The sequence below is a fragment of the Triticum aestivum genome, chromosome 4B (assembly GCF_018294505.1).
Source record: "Triticum aestivum cultivar Chinese Spring chromosome 4B, IWGSC CS RefSeq v2.1, whole genome shotgun sequence".
Classification (NCBI taxonomy): domain Eukaryota; kingdom Viridiplantae; phylum Streptophyta; class Magnoliopsida; order Poales; family Poaceae; genus Triticum; species Triticum aestivum.
The window spans coordinates 661,241,247-661,260,730 of record NC_057804.1 but is presented as its reverse complement, the minus strand read 5'-3'; positions in this window follow the sequence as shown (position 1 = coordinate 661,260,730).

Here is a 19,484-nt window from a genome sequence, read left to right as displayed (position 1 = left end):
AGAGACCACTTAGTAGTAGCGAGGGTTATAAACCCGTGCTACTACTATCAACTTAGTAGTAGCGGGGGTATAAACCCGCGCTACTAGTAAGTAGCAGTAGCGAGGGGTGTAAACCCGCGATACTAGTAAGCGTCTACCTATAAGCTTTTCCTTAGTAGTGGTAGATGCGGAAGCTGATCAGATTTGACAAGAGGCTTCTCGTGCTCGTATCTAAAGGGCGCTACTACCTCAGCCATTTCAAACTGTACATCATCGCCCAAGTAATCACCAAGAGTCGTACCAGCTGCTAGCCCCAGAGCATTATAGATATCTGTAAACATCTTGAGTGGGGGGCACAATTTCTTCTCCTGTTCGCCGAGCTAGGGAATTTATTCCCGCTTCTTCTTGTACCACTGGAACTTAAGCTTTCCGACCGCTTCGCTTGCTCAAATATCTTTTCAATACAGCGGTCATAGTTTGAACGCAGCGGAGGCGGTGGTGGTCGTTTAAGGGCACCCAGACAGCGTTTCACTTTGACCGGATCTACTTTCTCCTCTGGAGCTGGACGTTTCTGTTGGGGAACGTAGTAATTTCAAAAAATTTCCTACGTACACGCAAGATCATGGTGATGGCATAGCAACGAGAGGAGAGAGTGTTGTCCACGTACCCTCGTAGACCGTAAGCGGAAGCGTTAGCACAACGCGGTTGATGTAGTCGTACGTCTTCACGATCCGACCGATCCAAGCACCGAACGTACGGCACCTCCGAGTTCAGCACACGTTCAGCTCGATGACGATCCCCGGGCTCCGATCCAGCAAAGCTTCGGGGATGAGTTCCGTCAGCACGACGGCGTGGTGACGATGATGATGTTCTACCGGCGCAGGGCTTCGCCTAAACTCCGCGACGATATGACCGAGGTGGAATATGGTGGAGGGGGGCACCGCACACGGCTAAGGAACGATCCGTAGATCAACTTGTGTGTCATGGGGTGCCCCCTGCCCCCATATATAAAGGAGCAAGGGGGAAGGAGGCCGGCCCTAGGAGGGGGCGCGCCAAGTGTGGAGTCCTACTAGGACTCCCTAGTCCTAGTAGGATTCCACCTCCCTTGTTGGAGTAGGAGAAGGGGAAAGAGGGGGAGAGGAAGAAGAAAAGGGGGGCTGCGCCCCTTGTCCAATTCGGACCAGAGGGGGGGCGCAGGCCTCCTTCCTTTTGGCCTCTCTCCTCTATTCCCGTATGGCCTAATAAGACCCATATACTCCCCGGCGAATTCCCGTAACTCTCCGGTACTCCGAAAAATACCCGAATCACTCGGAACCTTTCCGAACTCCGAATATAGTCGTCCAATATATCGATCTTTATGTCTCGACCATTTCGAGACTCCTCGTCATGTCCCCGATCTCATCCAGGACTCCGAACTCCTTCGGTACATCAAAACTCATAAACTCATAATATAACTGTCATCGAAACCTTAAGCGTGCGGACCCTACAGGTTCGAGAACTATGTAGACATGACCTAGAACTATTCTCGGTCAATAACCAATAGCGGAACCTGGATGTCCATATTGGTTCCTACATATTCTACGAAGATCTTTATCGGTCAAACCGCATAACAACATACATTGTTCCCTTTGTCATCGGTATGTTACTTGCCCGAGATTCGATCGTCGGTATCCAATACCTAGTTCAATCTCGTTACTGGCAAGTCTCTTTACTCGTTACGTAATGCATCATTCCGTAACTAACTCATTAGCTACATTGCTTGCGAGGCTTATAGTGATGTGCATTACCGAGAGGGCCTAGAGCTACCTCTCCGACAATCGGAGTGACAAAACCTAATCTCGAAATACGCCAACCCAACATGTACCTTTGGAGACACCTGTAGTACTCCTTTATAATCACCCAGTTACGTTGTGACGTTTGGTAGCACCCAAAGTGTTCCTCCGGTAAACGGGAGTTGCATAATCTCATAATTACAGGAACATGTATAAGTCATGAAGAAATCAATAGCAACATACTAAACGATCAAGTGCTAAGCTAACGGAATGGGTCAAGTCAATCACATCATTATCCTAATGATGTGATCCCGTTAATCAAATGACAACTCTTTTGTCTATGGTTAGGAAACATAACCATCTTTGATAAACGAGCTAGTCAAGTAGAGGCATACTAGTGACACTATGTTGGTCTATGTATTCACACATGTATTATGTTTCCGGTTAATACAATTCTAGCATGAATAATAAACATTTATCATGATATAAGGAAATAAATAATAACTTTATTATTGCCTCTAGGGCATATTTCCTTCAGTCTCCCACTTACACTAGAGTCAATAATCTAGTTCACATCATCATGTGATTTAACACCAATATTCACATCTGTATGTGATTAATACCCATAGTTCACATCGTCATGTGATCAACACCCAAAGGGTTTACTAGAGTCAGTAATCTAGTTCACATTGCTATGTGATTAACACCCAAAGAGTACTAAGGTATGATCATGTTTTTCTCATGAGAGAAGTTTAGTCAACGGGTCTGTCATATTACAGAGTCGTATGTATTTTGCAAATATTCTATGTCTACAATGCTTTGCACGGAGCTACTCTAGCTAATTGCTCCCACTTTCAATATGTATCTAGATTGAGACTTAGAGTCATCTGGATTGGTGTAAAAGCTTTGCATCGATGTAACTCTTTACGACAAACTCTTTTATCACCTCCATAATCGAGAAACATATCCTTATTCTACTAAGGATAATTTTGACCAATGTCCAGTGATCTACTCCTAGATCACTATTGTACTCCCTTGCCAAACCAGGGCAGAGTATACAATAGGTCTGGTCCATAGCATGGCATACTTTTATAGAACCTATGACTGATGCATAGAGAATGGCTTTCATTCTCTTTCTATTTTCTGCCGTGGTCGGGTCTTGAGTCTTACTCAATTTGACACCTTTGCAACACAGGCAAGAACTCTTTCTTTGACTGTTCCATTTTGAACTATTTCAAAATCTTGACAAGGTATGTTCTTATTAAAAAAAACTTATCAAGCATCTTGATCTATCTCAATAGAACTTGATGCTCAATATGTAAGCAGCTTCACCGAGGTCTTTCATTTGAAAAACCTTTTATTCAAGTATCCTTTTATGCTATCCAGAAATTCTATATCATTTTCAATCAACAATATGTCTTGCACATATAATACCAGAAATGCTACAGAGCTCCCACTCACTTTCTTGTAAATACAGGCCTTTCCAAAAGTCTGTATAAAACCATATGCTTTGATCAACTCATCAAAGCGTATATTCGAACTCCGAGATGCTTGCACCAGTCCATTGATGGATCGTTGGAGCTTGCACATTTTGTTAGTACCTTTAGGATTAACAAAACCTTCTGGTTGCATCATATACAATTCTTCTTTAATAAATCCATTAAAGAATGTAGTTTTTGACATCCATTTGCCAGATTTCATAATATGTGACAATTGCTAACATGATTCGGACAGACTTAAGCATCGCTACAGTTGAGAAAATCTCATTGTAGTCAACACCTTGAACTTGTCGAAAACCTTTTTGTGACAAGTCAAGCTTTGTAGATAGTAACACTACTATCAATGTCCGTCTTCCTCTTGAAGATCCATTTATTTAACATGGCTTGCTGATCATCGAGCAAGTCAATCAAAGTCCATACTTTGTTCTCATACATGGATCCTATCTCAGATTTCATGGCCTCAAGCCATTTCGCGGAATCTGGGCTCATCATCGCTTCCTCATAGTTCGTAGGTTCATCATGGTCTAGTAACATGACTTCTAGAACGGGATTACCGTACCACTTTGGTGCGGATCTTATTCTGGAAGACCTACGAGGTTCGGTAGTAACTTGATCTGAAGCTTCATGATCATTATCATTAACTTCCTCACTAATCGGTGTAGGCATCACTGGAATTGATTTATGTGATGAACTACTTTCCAATTTGGGAGAAGGTACAATTACCTTATCAAGTTCTACTTTCCTCCCACTCACTTCTTTCGAGAGAAACTCCTTCTCTAGAAAGGATCCATCTTAGCAACGAATCTTGCTTTCGGATCTGTGATAGAAGGTGTACCCAATAGTTACCTTTGGGTATTCTATGAAGACGCACTTCTCCGATTTGGGTTCAAGCTTATCAGGTGAAAACTCTTTCACATAAGCACCGCAGCCCCAAACTTTAAGAAACGACAACTTTGGTTTCTCGCCAAACCACAGTTCATAAGGCGTCGTCTCAACGGATTTTGATGGTGCCCTATTTAAAGTGAATGCAGCTGTCTTTAATGCATAACCCCAAAATGATAGTGGTAAATTGGTAAGAGACATCATAGATTGCACTATATCCAATAAAGTACTGTTATGACGTTCGGACACACCATTAAGCTGTGGTGTTCCAGGTGGCATGAGTTTGTGAAACTATTCCACATTGTTTTAATTGAAGACCAAACTCGTATCTCAAATATTCGTCTCCACGATCAGATCGTAGAAATTTTATTTTTCTTGTTACGATGATTTTTCCACTTCACTCTGAAATTCTTAACTTTTCAACTATTTCAGACTTATGGTGAAGGAAATATGCCCTAGAGGCAATAATAAAGTTATTATTTGTTTCCTTATTTCATGATAAATGTTTATTATTCATGCTAGAATTTTATTAACCGGAAACATGATACAAGTGTGAATACATAGACAAACATATAGTCACTAGTATGCCTCTACTTGACTAGCTCATTAGTCAAAGATGGTTATGTTTCCTAACCATAGACATGTGTTGTCATTTGATTAATGGGATCACATCATTAGGAGAATGATGTGATTGACATGACCCATTCCGTTAGCCTAGCACTTGATCGTTTAGTATGTTGCTATTGCTTTCTTCATGACTTATACATGTTCCTGTAACTATGAGATTATGCAACTCCCGTTTACCGAAGGAACACTTTGGCTGCTACCAAACGTCACAACGTAACTGGGTGATTATAAAGGAGTACTACAGGTGTCTCCAAAGGTACATGTTGGGTTGGCGTATTTCGAGATTAGGTTTTGTCACTCCGATTGTCGGAGAGGTATCTCTGGGCCCTCTCGGTAATGCACATCACTATAAGCCTTGCAAGCAATGTGACTAATGAGTTGGTTACGCGATGATGCATTACGTAACGAGTAAAGAGACTTGCCGGTAACGAGATTGAACTAGGTATTGGATACCGACGATCGAATCTCGGGCAAGTAACATACCGATGACAAAGGGAACAACGTATGTTGTTATGCGGTTTGACCGATAAAGATCTTCGTAGAATATGTAGGAGCCAATATGAGCATCCAGGTTCCGCTATTGGTTATTGAACAAGAATAGTTCTAGGTCATGTCTACATAGTTCTCGAACCCGTAGGGTCCGCACGCTTAACGTTACGATGACAGTTTTATTATGAGTTTATAAGTTTTGATGTACCGAAGTTTGTTCGGAGTTCCGCGTGTGATCACGGACATGACGAGGAGTCTCAAAATGGTCGAGACATAAAGATTGATATATTGGAAGCCTATATTTGGACATCGGAAAGGTTCCGGGTGAAATCGGGATTTTACCGGAACACCGGGGGGTACCGGAACCCTCCCGGGGGTTAATGGGCCTTAGTGGGCCATGAGGGAGAAGAGGAGGGCCGGCCAGGGTAGGCCGCGCGCCCCCTCCCCCTAGTCCGAATAGGACAAGGAAGAGGGGGGCGGCGCCCCCTTTCCTCTTTCCCCTCCCCCCTTTCCTTCTCCACCAAGGCAAGAGGGGGGAGTCCTACTCCCGGTGGGAGTAGGACTCCTCCAGGCGCACCCCAAAGGGGCCGGCCGCACCTCCCCCTCCCTCCTTTATATACGGGGGCAAGGGGGCACCCCATAACACACAAGTTGATCTACGGATCGTTCCTTAGCCGTGTGCGGTGCCCCCTCCACCATATTCCACCTCGGTCATATCGTCGCGAAGCTTAGGCGAAGCCCTACGCCAGTAGAACATCATCATCGTCACCACGCCGTCGTGCTGACGGAACTCATCCCCGAAGCTTTGCTGGATCGGAGCCCGGGGATCGTCATCGAGCTGAACGTGTGTTGAACTCGGAGGTGCCGTATGTTCGGTACTTGGATCGGTCGGATGTGAAGACGTACGACTACATCAACCGCGTTGTGCTAACGCTTCCGCTTACGGTCTACGAGGGTACGTGGACAACACTCTCCCCTCTCGTTGCTATGCCATCACCATGATCTTGCGTGTGCGTAGGAATTTTTTTGAAATTACTACGTTCCCCAACAGTGGCATCCGAGCCTAGGTTTTATGCGTAGATGTCATATGCACGAGTATAACACAAGTGAGTTGTGGGCGATATAAGTCATACTGCTTACCAGCATGTCATACTTTTGTTCAGCGGCATTGTGAGATGAAGCGGCCTGGACCGACATTACGCGTACGCTTACGCGAGACTGCCGCACTGACTGCGGAGGTCGGTGCTTTGAAGCAGGAGCTCGAGCGGTCCGAGCAAGAGCTTAGCCGCGCAAAGAAGCAGCTCCAGGACAAAGAAGGTGAGTAACACCTCTTTGAACTTGTACCTTACAGAAAAGGATTTAAGTTACAACAAAAAATAACAAGGATAACATGGGTACTGCAGGGGCCACGAACGAGGTGGCGACCCTGAAGGAGGCCGTGTCCGTGACCGAACGCAATGCGGCCGCGGAACGGACAGAGCGAGAAAAGCAAGAGGCGCGGGTGGCGGTGGTTCAGCAAGAGCTCCAGGCTCTCATGGAAAAGCATGAGAGTTTGGAGCGTGACTCAAAGACTCGAGAGTCCGAGCGTGCCTCGGCTCTCGAAAGTGCCAAAACTGCCAAGGCCGATGCCCATAAGTCCCTTCAGGAGATTGAGTTGGTCAGGAAGATAGCGGCGGGTAAGGCATTTTCCATGCAAAGCAAGCATGTGAATGTAAATTACGTGTTACTTACCCGAATTCGGAGCTCTCCAGGGGCGTTTGCAGATCTGCCTCGCAGCATGTCTGATGCCGCCGCATTCTACCGAGCCAAGGAGGGGAGCTCAACGGAGAAGGTCTTCTGGTCCCAGTATGCTGAGGCCGGCCATCCGGTGCCCCCTAGCGACCAGCTAAAGCAGCTGGTCGAGCTCCACAAGGTGGCCGAGCAGGCCATGAAGGGCCTCATAGTCCGGCTGTGGCCTGGAGAGGCCATGCCTGGGAGCTATTTCGGCCTCGTGCGATGGTTGGTGGATGCGTGCCCCTGGGTGGAGGTTATGAAGCGCTCCGCCTGTATTGAAGGTGCTCGTCGGGCCCTTGCCCGCGCAAAGGTGCATTGGGGCAAGCTGGATGCGGAGAAGCTAATCACTGACGCGCCACCAGCGGGCAAGGAATATCGTACGCCCGAGATGTACTATAAGACTGTCCTGAAGGGTGCCCGCAAGATTGCGGATGAGTGCCCCAGGGATGTAATTATTGAGTAAATTCGCAATGTGTTATCCTGTGCGCTGAAAACTTTGTTCATATGCGCTAAGCAACGCTTGTTAATTTAAAATATGACATTCTGTGCGGCCGTTTATTAAATCTGAGAGATGGCAAGTCGTCTGCTTCAGCCCCCATGCCACGAGTGCTGGGGTGTTCGGGATAAACTTGAGCACTCTTGTTCCCATTTTTGGGTCCATCTAGTGAGGCGCTCAACACAACGAACAAGGCAACCGGACTTATAGTGCTTGAACACTCTCACTTAGCCATAGAATTCTAGAATTTTAAATTTCGGCGAAGCCCCTAGTATTCGGAAGACCGAATTCGGGGCGCTATCCACACCTTCGTCGGACATTATCCGGTACTTCGCTCGAAGCGGCGTAGGTCTTTAAGGACCCGAAAAGACCTCTCGAACAGCGACCAGTCTCTCGCCTTATCATGACAGTCAGTTTTAGCTTTCTCCACAGAGGCGTTAACCCGGCTCAACCAGGGCGCAATCGCAGTGGTTCTCCCAGTGCTACCTTAGCCGATAGAATGGAACGTAAGGTGCCAAACATGGGAGCCGGGCAAACCCAACTATTGACCCAAGACATGATTCGGAGCCGATTCATATAATGCTATAAGTTCGGGGAGCCGCACTTGTGAAAGTGTGCGGACTTTATCACACCATAATGCGGGGAACATAAGCCCCTGGTGTATTTGGCCGTACCAAAATGTACGGATGCAACATGTCGTAAATGAACATATATACATCAGGTAATGCAATTATGGGCAAAAAGTGCTGCATTTTATTCGAGAAGATTTGCTATGAGCGCAGAATGATACAAATAGTGCAGAAAGCAAGGGATTGGACGAATTAAAGGCGTCTCCCTCCAGGGGTAGGCCGCGGAATGGTGTATTTAACAAATTTAATGCTCGTAATGGAGACCACCTGAGTGTTCGTCGCAGTCTTTGTCCCTCCCTGGCTGTTGCATCATGAGTTCGGCAGGTTCGCCGCCGGACAGAGTTCTATATAAAAAAGAGAGAAATACAAGATAAAAAGAGCGACACACCTGAGAGCCCCTGGTGTGGTCGAACCGCACTCTGGGTCTGTTGTGGTTGTGCCTCTCCCCCTATGCCCATGGTATCTCCAGAGCGTAATTATGTATGTGGAGAGTTTGTCTTACAATTGTGCGAGGGCTGGGGTTGAGGCCGCATTGCTACGCGTGCTCAGAACGTGCCAGGTGGTCTTGGTTGATGTTGCTCCGGGCGCGTTTGGCCGTGTCCGGTCGTTTAACGGCCGGACTGGAAAATTGCCTCAAAAGGCTGCTCTATACTTCTGCCGCGAGAGCCGCAGTATGTTCCTCCGTTCGGAGGGAGCGTTCCGTGTTTCCATTGACCGTGATGACTCCACGAGGGCCTGGCATCTTGAGCTTAAGGTATGCATAATGCGGCACCGCGTTGAATTTTGCGAACGCGGTTCGTCCGAGCAGAGCGTGATAGCCACTGCGGAATGGGACTATGTCGAAGATTAACTCCTCGCTTCGGAAATTATCCGGGGATCCGAAGACCACTTCCAGTGTAACTGAGCCTGTACAACTGGCCTCGACACCTGGTATGACGCCTTTGAAGGTTGTCTTTGTAGGTTTAATCCTTGAAGGGTCTATGCCCATCTTTCGCACTGTATCCTGATAAAGCAGGTTCAGGCTACTGCCGCCGTCCATCAGGACTCTCGTGAGGTGAAATCCATCGACGATTGGGTCTAAAACCAATGCGGCGAATCCGCCATGGCGGATACTGGTCGGATGGTCTCTTCGATCGAAAGTGATCGGGCAAGAGGACCATGGGTTGAATTTTGGGGCGACTGGCTCCATCGCATATACGTCCCTTAGTGCACGCTTCCGCTCCCTCTTGGGTATATGCGTTGCGTATATCATGTTTACCGTCCGAACTTGAGGGGGGAATCCCTTTTGTCCTCTGTTGTTCGGCGGCCGGGTCTCTTCCTCGTCATCGCTGTGTAGCCCCTTGTCATTGTTTTCGGCGATTAATTTGCCTGCCTGCTTGAATACCCAACAATCTCTATTGGTGTGATTAGCTGGCTTTTCGGGGGTTCCATGTATTTGACAGGAGCGGTCGAGTATTCGGTCCAAATTGGACGGGCCCGGAGTGGTTCTTTTGAATGGCTTCTTCTGTTGACCGGGCTTGGAGCCTCGGAATCCGGCGTTGACTGCCGTATCCTCATTGCTGTCGCCATTAATGCGGCGTTTTTTTTTTGTTTCGACGCGACCTGCCATTGCGGTCCTTGGTATCCGGACTGCCAGCATTTTTGCTGAGGTTGTTGCTGCAAGCTAGCCAGCTATCCTCTCCCGCACAGAAGCGGGTCATGAGTGATGTGAGGGCAGCCATGGATTTCGGCTTTTCCTGTCCTAGGTGCCGGGCCAGCCACTCGTCGCGGATGTTATGTTTGAAGGCAGTGAGGGCCTCTGCATCCGGACAGTCGACGATTTGATTTTTCTTTGTTAAGAACCATGTCCAAAATTGCCTGGCCGATTCGTCTGGTTGCTGGATTATGTGGCTTAGGTCATCTGTGTCCGGTGGTCGCACATACGTGCCCTGGAAGTTGTCGAGGAATGCGGCTTCCAGGTTTTCCCAGCATCCAATTGACTCTGCGGGCAGGCTATTAAGCCAATGCCGAGCTGGTCCTTTAAGCTTGAGCGGGAGATATTTGATGGCGTGAAGATCGTCGCCACGGGCCATATGTATATGGAGGAGATAATCCTCAATCCAAACCGCGGGGTCTGTTGTGCCATCGTAGGATTCGATATTAATGGGTTTAAACCCTTCAGGGATTTGATGATCCATTACTTCGTCAGTGAAGCATAGTGGGTGCACGGCGCCTCTGTATTGAGCAATATCGCGACGTAGCTCGAGAGAGCGTTGTCTGCTATGTTCGGCCCGGCCGGAGTAGTTGTATCCGGCGCGACGGTATTTGTCGTGGGTCTTGGGGCGCCCACGTGATCCATAGATAGATCTGGATTGTCTTGCCTTGTCCTCCAATATATCCCGCAATTCCGGCACGTTCCCCCGTGGCTTCATGCTTTTTGAGCGGTGCCGGGGTACGGTTTTGGTGGAGGGTTTGCACGCCTCTCTGTCGCGGCCACGAGGTGGTCGGTCTGCCGTATTGTGCGCTGGTGATGCAGGTTTGTATACTTCCTCCTCTAGTCGGGGGAGCAACTTGCGTTTTGGGTAATTTTTGGAGGGGCATTCGAGTTCATACTCTTCGGCCGCGAGGACCTCGGTCCATCTGTCGGCCAGTAGGTCTTGATCAGCTTGAAGCTGTTGCTGCTTTTTCTTTAGGCTGTTTGCCGTGGCCATTAGCCTGCGTCTGAAACGCTCTTGTTCGACGGGATCCTCAGGCACGACGAATTCGTCGTCGTCGAGGCTTGCCTCGTCTCCGGAGGGAGGTAAGTAATTATCATCCTTGACCTCTTCGTCTGCCGCCCTCTTGTGAGGGCTTGCTTCTGCCTCCTCCTGCGCTGGATCGTGCTGGAGGGGGTTGTCTTCGGCACTCTCTCGGGTGTTATTATCTCCTGTGCCAGAATCTCTATTCTTGGTGTGGCGGGATTTAGAGCGGCGCCGCTGATGTCGGCGCTTGGGCTGTTTCTTTAAGGAATCGGCCTCCGTTGCTTCTTCGCCGTCCCCATCTTTTAGGGTGTCCACCATATATATGTCGTATGACGAGGTGGTCTTCCAGTGTCCTGTAGGCACTGGTTCTTGATAGTCTCCGGCATCGTCGTCCATACCGTCGATGTCTTCGGAGTCGTAGTCGAGTACGTCGGTTAGATCGTCGACGGTGGCTACGAAGTGGGTGGTGGGTGGGCTCTGAATTTCTTCGTCATCCGCGTCCCAACCATCTTGGCCGTAGTTCGGCCAGGGCTCTCCGGATAGCGAGAGATGCTTCAGCGAATTTAAGATATTGCCGAAGGGTGAGTGCTGAAAGATGTCCGCAGCGATGAATTTCATGATCGGCGCCCAGTCGGATTCGACTGGCAGGGGCGCAGGAGGTTCGGAGTCCGGCAGAGAGTCCGGCACCTCGGAGTCATGAGCTTTATGCGGGGAAAGGTAAGTGTTCGGCTCCATCACCGTAGAAGTTGCAGCTCCTGAGACGGTGTCCAGCCATCCGTCCTCCATCTGAGCGATCGGCTCCGGACTATGGGTCGGAGCGGATTCGTGTGCGGCCTCCAAGGTGCTGTCCGGCGGCAGAGTTAGGTCGTGCCCATCGTGACAGCGCGGCACGCTTGGCTGTGGCTCAGATCCATCGAAGATCAAGTCCCCGCGGATATCGGCCGTGAAGTTTAGGCTTCCAAACCCGACCTGACGGCCAGGGGCGTAGCTTTCTATCTGCTCCAGATGGCCAAGTGAGTTGACCCGCAGTGCAAAGCCGCCGAATACGAAGATCTGTCCGGGGAGAAAAGTCTCACCCAGGACTGCGTCGTTGTCGATTGAAGAGGCCATCAAGTCTATCGGTGACGACACAGAGGAACTCTCAATGAAAGCACCAATGTCGGTGTCAAAACCGGCGGATCTAGGGTTTTACCTCCATCAAGAGGGCCCGAACCTGGGTAAAACATTGTGTCCCTTGTCTCCTGTTACCATCCGCCTAGACGCATAGTTCGGGACCCCCTACCCGAGATCCGCCGGTTTTGACACCGACAACAATCATGCACGTTTTTCTGCATACTCCTTAACGGCCAGGGGAGGCAGTGGCGGTGTTGAACGATCAGCCACTGCCCTTCTCACGGCAGGCAGGTATCAGGTGATACGGAGCCTTAGAGGCTCCCACTATACGAGCACCTAGGAGCCGTTGGATCCGAGATCCAACGGCTCCCGAAAGGCTTTCAACATTTTGCAAAAAAAGTCCTTTTGAAGTCCAAAAATTGCAAACAAGTACGGCAGCCTTTCAGAACCTCCTAGGAGCCGTTGGATCTGAGATCCAGCGGACCAAAAGCACGTATCATGGGAGCACCTAAGACATGGTATCACCTGATATTTTCCCTCTCGCGGCATATAATTTTCCTCCTTGGTATAGTTTTCCTCTAGGGATGGAGGCGGCTCCACCGCAGCCTCTCAAGCCGCGGCGGCGTGACGAGCATGTCCTTCCTTCCTCCCAGCCGCTGCTGGCATCAATGGAATCCGCAGGCCAGCTGCCTCCCTCGGCACAGACGACTGCGGCGGCGGCAGCACCCTCCGGGTTAGAAATGGCTGCCCTCTGCCTTGTGGTGACTCCCTGCGGCGCGATGGCGATGGCCTTTCGGCCGGCTCGCGTGCACGACATCAGTGGTTTCCGGTGGCTATGGGCTGCCACACACGAACAGGATAAGGAAAGGAATTGGGGGAAAATCTTATCCTTTGGCATATTTGCAATTGATCCTTCCGGTTTCAGTTATTCATGGTAAGAAACTATATTTCTCTATTAAGCCCTCGGGCTTATCTTTGCATGCAAGATAGCCCTCGTATTCCATGCCAATGTTGCATAAGTCTATTTATAAAATTCAGTTTAGTTCTCTAGCTTAAAGTATTCTATGATCAAGCCATCAGGCTCTTTGTACTGTGCAGTTTAGCCCCTGGCTTCGGAAAAATATATTTGGAAGACCTTTGGTTCATCCTAAATTACATACAACAAAATAGTGAATCATTTTACAAAGGGTAAAAATTATGATTTGAAGACCTCATGTCTTTATATATTTGCGTAATGCGATCAATTTTCTGGCTGTAGCATCTTGGAACACTTGTTTTAAGGGACCAAAATCCTCCATGTGTCCTCTTCAATTAATGGACAATAACAATGGACATGCTTCACGAGAAGGTCGGTCTTAAGCATAAGAAGATATATGTGTGCTATCTATCATTTGTAATGAAGTGCACAATAAACATTACTCTATTTTTGCACCATATTTTTTTGCATCAGATATAATAGTATGCGTCATTGAATTTGATTTCTTATCGAAATACTTTGCAAGTGGAGTGGATTTCAATATTTTTTGGTTTGTTACTGGCTATCTTTATTATACATGTGAAATTTGACATGCACTATATTTATATATGCAACTAATACAATTTTTAAGAAGCCCGTGGCAACGAACGGGTATTGTACTAGTTATTATAATTTTCCTCCTTGGTACTCATTAAGATGGAACAAAGTACAAACAATCATGAAGACAGAGAACTGAAAGCCGGCCTTTTGATTGCTTCCCTCAAAGGGAGTATTTAACCAAAAACTACCACAATTGACGGAAACGTGACGAAAAACTACCACTTTACGTTTTTGTGCGAAAAACTACCAAATTTGGACTAAACCGTGGCAAAAAACTACCAACTCGTGAAATCGCTCGCTTCGCCCGCGCTAACCCCGAATCTGACCGGTTGGGCCCGCAAATCAGGCGCCACGTTGGCTAACGGTCGCCCGCCGCGCGTAGATGGCCGTTAACGGCCCGTCCGCTGTCGGAACGGCGCCTGTCGGTGGGCCAATAAGTGAGAGCGAGCTCAGCCGCTCATTCTCCTCCTCCCCGCTCGCTCTCACTCGTCCTCACTCCATCCTCTCCCTCTCCCTCTCCCTGGTCCTCTGACCTAGGTCAGCCTATCGCCGTCGCCGCCGCGGCCATTGCTGCCGGTCGAAGGTGAGGATGCCATCCTGGTATGACGAGGACAGCTCGGACGAGGACATCAACATGGTTTCATTGGATCAGCAGCTATTTGTAAGTGCATAATGGTGGAACAGAGTTAGGGTTAGGGTTAGTTCATCCAAATTGGAGATTCCAATTTGCTTTTGGTTTGATTCGAAGTTTCTTTTGCAGGAAACCCCTGACACTGTGGTGGAACCATCTTTCTGTGGTTCTTACACTGAATCTGAGCCGACGTGCATGATGCATCATCAGAGGCCGAAGAAGATGGTGGCTTTTGAAGGTGCTTTGACTGGCAGGCGTTTCCTGGGTTGTCCTGTGCAGCAGGTATTAAATCTTGAATGCTAACTTGTTTTGCTGCTGGAGATGTGTGATGTGTTTTGCTGCTGGAGATGTGAGATGTGTGGTGCAGCATGTGGTGCAGAGATGTGTGCTGCAGCATGTGGAAGCTATATATGAAAGTAGATCTTTAGTTAACTGAATTCAATACATGACTGAACCTGATAACACCTACAAGCAGATATCTTTAGTGTATTATGAACCTGAGAATATAGTTGTTAACTGAAAAAGAACAGAGTAGGTGTTAACTGAAAAAGAACAGAGTAGGTGTTAACTGAAAAAGAACAGAGTAGGTGTTAACTGAAAAAGAACAGAGTTAAATGAATTTATATCTACTGCTAAATGTAGTTGTTAACTGAATTTATCTCTGTTGCTAAATGTAGCCGTTAACTGAATTTATCTCTGATGCTAAGTCAGGTGCATATTGATGTAAACAAAGGGTTTCAGCTAAATGAAATGACTTTATGACTTTTGGTTTCTGTACTAAGTTTGTTACTAAGTGCTTTGTGCTTAATTATAAATAATTGCTTCTGTGGGATGAAGGTGTGAACTGTGGGGTTGTGGAGTGGGTGGATGGTCCTTGGCCAGAGATTCTACAAAGGTGCCTAACCAGGATTTGGGACATGTATCATGAGCAGAACTTGGGCAGGGTGAATGACAAACAAGCCCATGAGAAAGAGGTGGCCAAGCTACAGAAGGAAATTGATTTCCTGTCAAACAACTACAGCCAGTTGGTGGAAGATGTTTCCAACCTATTTGACTATCAAGATGGCAAGATGTCTCATGACATGGACTATACCAGTCAGGCAATCAATGAACTAGCTGAGAAGAAGAAACAACTTGAGGATCAGGCAAAGATTGAGTTAAGTATGGAAAAGCTGAAGCTTGCCAAGGAGCAAAGGTGCATTCTTCAAAGCCAAGCAGAGATCATTCAGAACATGAGGAAGGCCATGAAGGAAGTGGAGGGGGACAGGGACCTACTTAAGCAAGAGAAGAAGAAGTTAGAGTATCTTATTGCTGATCTGCTCAATGCTGGGCATGACAGCAAAGCTAAGCTGGAGAGGATCAAGGCAATTATGAATGAGTGAAGTGGTTGGTTTGTGGGTTAAGTAATTAGTAGGCCTATATATATAGCTGGCCTTGGAATGTCATGCATGTTAGGTGTATATTTTGGGAAAGTTTCATGTGCTTTCAGAATGGTATGAGGGAGGGAGGTATTGCTATGGTTTAAGAACTACTTGGTTTTATCTATGATGTAATGACTATTATGTTAAGACCTACTATGCTAAGTACTCATGCTAAGTTAAGTAAGTAAGAATGTTTTATCTATGATGAGGTTGTTTTACTCTGCTTATATCATGTGTGATAACTGACAATACTGACATAGTTGGAAGTAGCAACTAACATATATAGCAATTAGCTTAGATAGTCTGACAAATAACTTAACATAGATAGTCTGACATAGATAGCAACTACTATTAGATAGTGCCTGACATAGATAGCAACTACTATTAGATAGTGCCTGACATAAAGATGAACTACTAGTAGATAGTGCCTGATGAAACTGAACCTAGGAACTTACTGCACTTAAGAAAGTTCAGGACTGACGAAACTAAATATTAGTGCAGCAGTTCACTCCTCCTTCTTCAGCATCTTCAGGCGGTGCGAGTGGCGCACCGCAGTCACGGCCGCCCTCTTCTTCTTGCTCGGCGCCGGCTCCAGCACATCATTCTCACCGCCATCTTGTTCTTGCTTCACGACGACGCCGTCTGGGAGATCGTCCACCTCTGGCAGCGCATCCACATGGATTGGGCGGTTCCTATCCCCCTCCACGGCGTCGAGGACGGGAGCCAGCATCTGCAGTTCAGGCTCGTCGTCGGAGAGGACGACTACCTCATCCACCTCGTCGTCAGAGTCGTCAGAGGGCTCGTCACTGGACTCGTCGTCAGTGGACTCGTCGTCAGAAGACTCGCCCTCAGAGTCGTCAGAGGGCCCAAGGACCCATGGATTGCGCCAGAGGGCGTTGTTGATTGGGGCTGGGACAGCGAGGACGGCTTCGGTGACGTCGTCCGCGGCGGCCGGTGGCGTGGTGGATGAGCGGTACATCCACCATCTGGCGCGCTGCCTGGGGTCGGGGGAGCGCTGCACCTCGCGCATCGCCCAGAGAAGAATGGTCGGCGCCGGGATGGTGCGGCCGGCAGAGTGGAAGGCGCGCTGCTTTTCATCAGCCGTCATCACCTTCACGAGGCCGCGGGCGTGGTTCCTGAGCATCGCCATACTGGGGAACCAGCGCGCGATCTCCCTGTACTGCGCCCGGATCTCCTTGTTCTTGCCGCCGAGAGCTTCGATGGCGAGCTGCCATTCCATGGCGACGGCGGTGGCGGTGGTTGTCGGCGGTGATTTCGACAGGAGAGAGGGGGAAGTGGAGTGGGCGGTGCGACCGACGAGTGGGCGAGTGAGGAGAGGGCGTGGTGGGTGGACACGTAATAAAGTAGTAGAATCCGAAACGACTGGTCCACGCTGCCGGCTGCTACGCACGCTGAAAAGAGGACGTGGCTAACAACATATAATAAGTTTGGCCGATACTAGTCAAACAAATCACCAGCACTAGCCCATTGGTATTGAACGCATAATTACAACCAACTGGTCCTGGGTTCGAGCCCCAGGCCAGACTTTTTTTGTGCAGATTTTTTTTCGTACAATGAATTTGGCAATAAGTTCTGTACTGTAGAAATGGCAAAGTAAAACAAAAAAACAAATCAAAACAACTCAGTAGCACTTAGCCCATTTGTATTGGGCACAAATAAGTTCACATGTCACATTGTCCAGAAATTAGTAGCACAACACACATTTAGTAGCAGAACACAAACTTAGTAGCAGAACACAAATAAGTAGCATACACTCAATAGTTTCCACTAGCATTGAAATAGGATGCAAACTTGCTAGGAGGTTTCCTCTTCCTCTTGCCTGCCAATATCCCTGGTTCTCCAGTGGATGTTCTTGGTGCATTGAATGTTCTTGTAGATGCTGATCCTCTTGTTCTTGCAGCTCTTGTTGATGCAGATCCTGTTGCAGGTGCTGGTGAAGACCTGGCTGCTCCTGCTGAAACTGTTGATGTTGAACCTCTCTTATTTGCTTTAGGAGGTGGAGCTGATGATGCTGGCATCTGTGTAGTTTGGTGTTGAGGTGGTGGTTGTGGAGGTGGATGTGTAGCACTAGAACTAAAAATTTCTCTATTCTCCTGCATGACAAAATTAAATCAGTTAGTAAATATACCGGAACTAAAAAAAGTAAACAAAGAATGCATCATTTTTGAATGACCTGGTGTAAGTTCTTTCTCATCTCAAGACTAGGTTTTAGAGCTTTCCCACAATTAGTATATCTGTGGCCTTGTAGACCACAATTGCTGCATGTAATTGTTCCCATCCTGCTTGTGTCCTTTGGAGCAGGCACCTCAAACTGCCCCTTTCTCCTAGCTGTCTGTTTTTTGCCTGCTTTTTCTTTGAACACTGGGGGCTCAATATCAGGAGTATGGGTGTCAGGCCAGAATTCAGGACCAGGGACAGGGTACACTATGTCTTTGTATGCTTCAATATATAGTGCTTTTTTGAAAAATTCATGCACATAGTCCTCTGGGTGCATGTGAATCTTGCTCATTGCTGCTATTGCATGACTGCATGTCACACCTGTCATGTCCCACCTCCTGCAGTCACATGATTGAGTAGCTAGGTTCACACAGTACTGATTTTCCTTACTATTAACTTGCCAAATGTCAGGACCTGCCTTATATGCATCACAAAATTTGGCATACTTCTTATTCTCCTCTAATTTCTCTGAATAGTTGGGTGTGATCATCCACCTGCTGTTCTCTGTTTTTTCCCTAGTCTTCTGCCTTTTGATCATCTGCTTAGTCCTAATTCCTTCAAACATAGTCCTAATTGGTTTGGCCCTAACATCAAGGATCATTTTGTTGAAAACCTCACTAAGGTTGTTCACAACAAGATCAGTTTTGCAATTGTAATCCATTGCAGACCTACACCAAGTCTCCTTTGGAATTTTTTTAAGACACTTCCAGGCATCCTCACACTCTGCTTTAAGCTCTGCCATTGCCAATTCATGGCCATGTTTGGTGAATGAGTAGCTAGCCTGATCTACTAGCTTCTTTAGTTCTGCTCCTCTGAAACCAGCTGACTGAAAATTTGCATATATGTGCCTGAGGCAGTATCTCTGAGGGGAATCAGGGAACACCTCATTTATAGCCTTAAGAAGACCCTGATTGTAAATATATAACCATGGTCATGAACAAAAGGAAATAAAGCTACTAATAACAATATATATCTGAACTAGTGGCTAAGATAGGGTGCATACCTTTTGCCTGTCAGAAATAATGGTGTAGGTTCCAAATTTGCTACCACTTCCAATGCAACATCTTAGCTGGGTTAGGAAACATGTCCAACTATCTGAATCTTCCTTATCAACCACACCAAAGGCTATGGGGTAGATGTTGTTATTGCCATCTCTTCCTGTGGCTGCAAGTATTTGCTGTCCAGTGGTTAGCTTGATGAAGCAACCATCAAGCCCTGCATCCATACCCAAATTAGCTACCATATATTTACAACAAGATATTTTGAACAAATTGCAGTTATAGATTTACCTATAAAGGGCCTGCAACCATTAAGAAATCCTTGCTTTGATGCATGCAAGTAGTAGAACATGTACTTAAATCTAGGTGTTGGGGCAGGGTTTTCTGGGTCCTCAAATGTTGTAACTACACACCTGCTACCAGGGTTTGTGTCAAGAACTGCTTGTAGGTAGTCCCTCAGCCTATAGTACTGCTCCTTCTGGTCACCTTGTACAACCTTCATAGCCTTCCTCCTTGCCCTATAGGCCACACTCTTTGATACATCAACTGAAAACTTGACTTTGCTGTTTTTAATAAGTGAATCCACAGGTGCTCTAGGATCTGCTCTAAGAGATGGCTCAACTTCTTTGGAAAGCCACTTA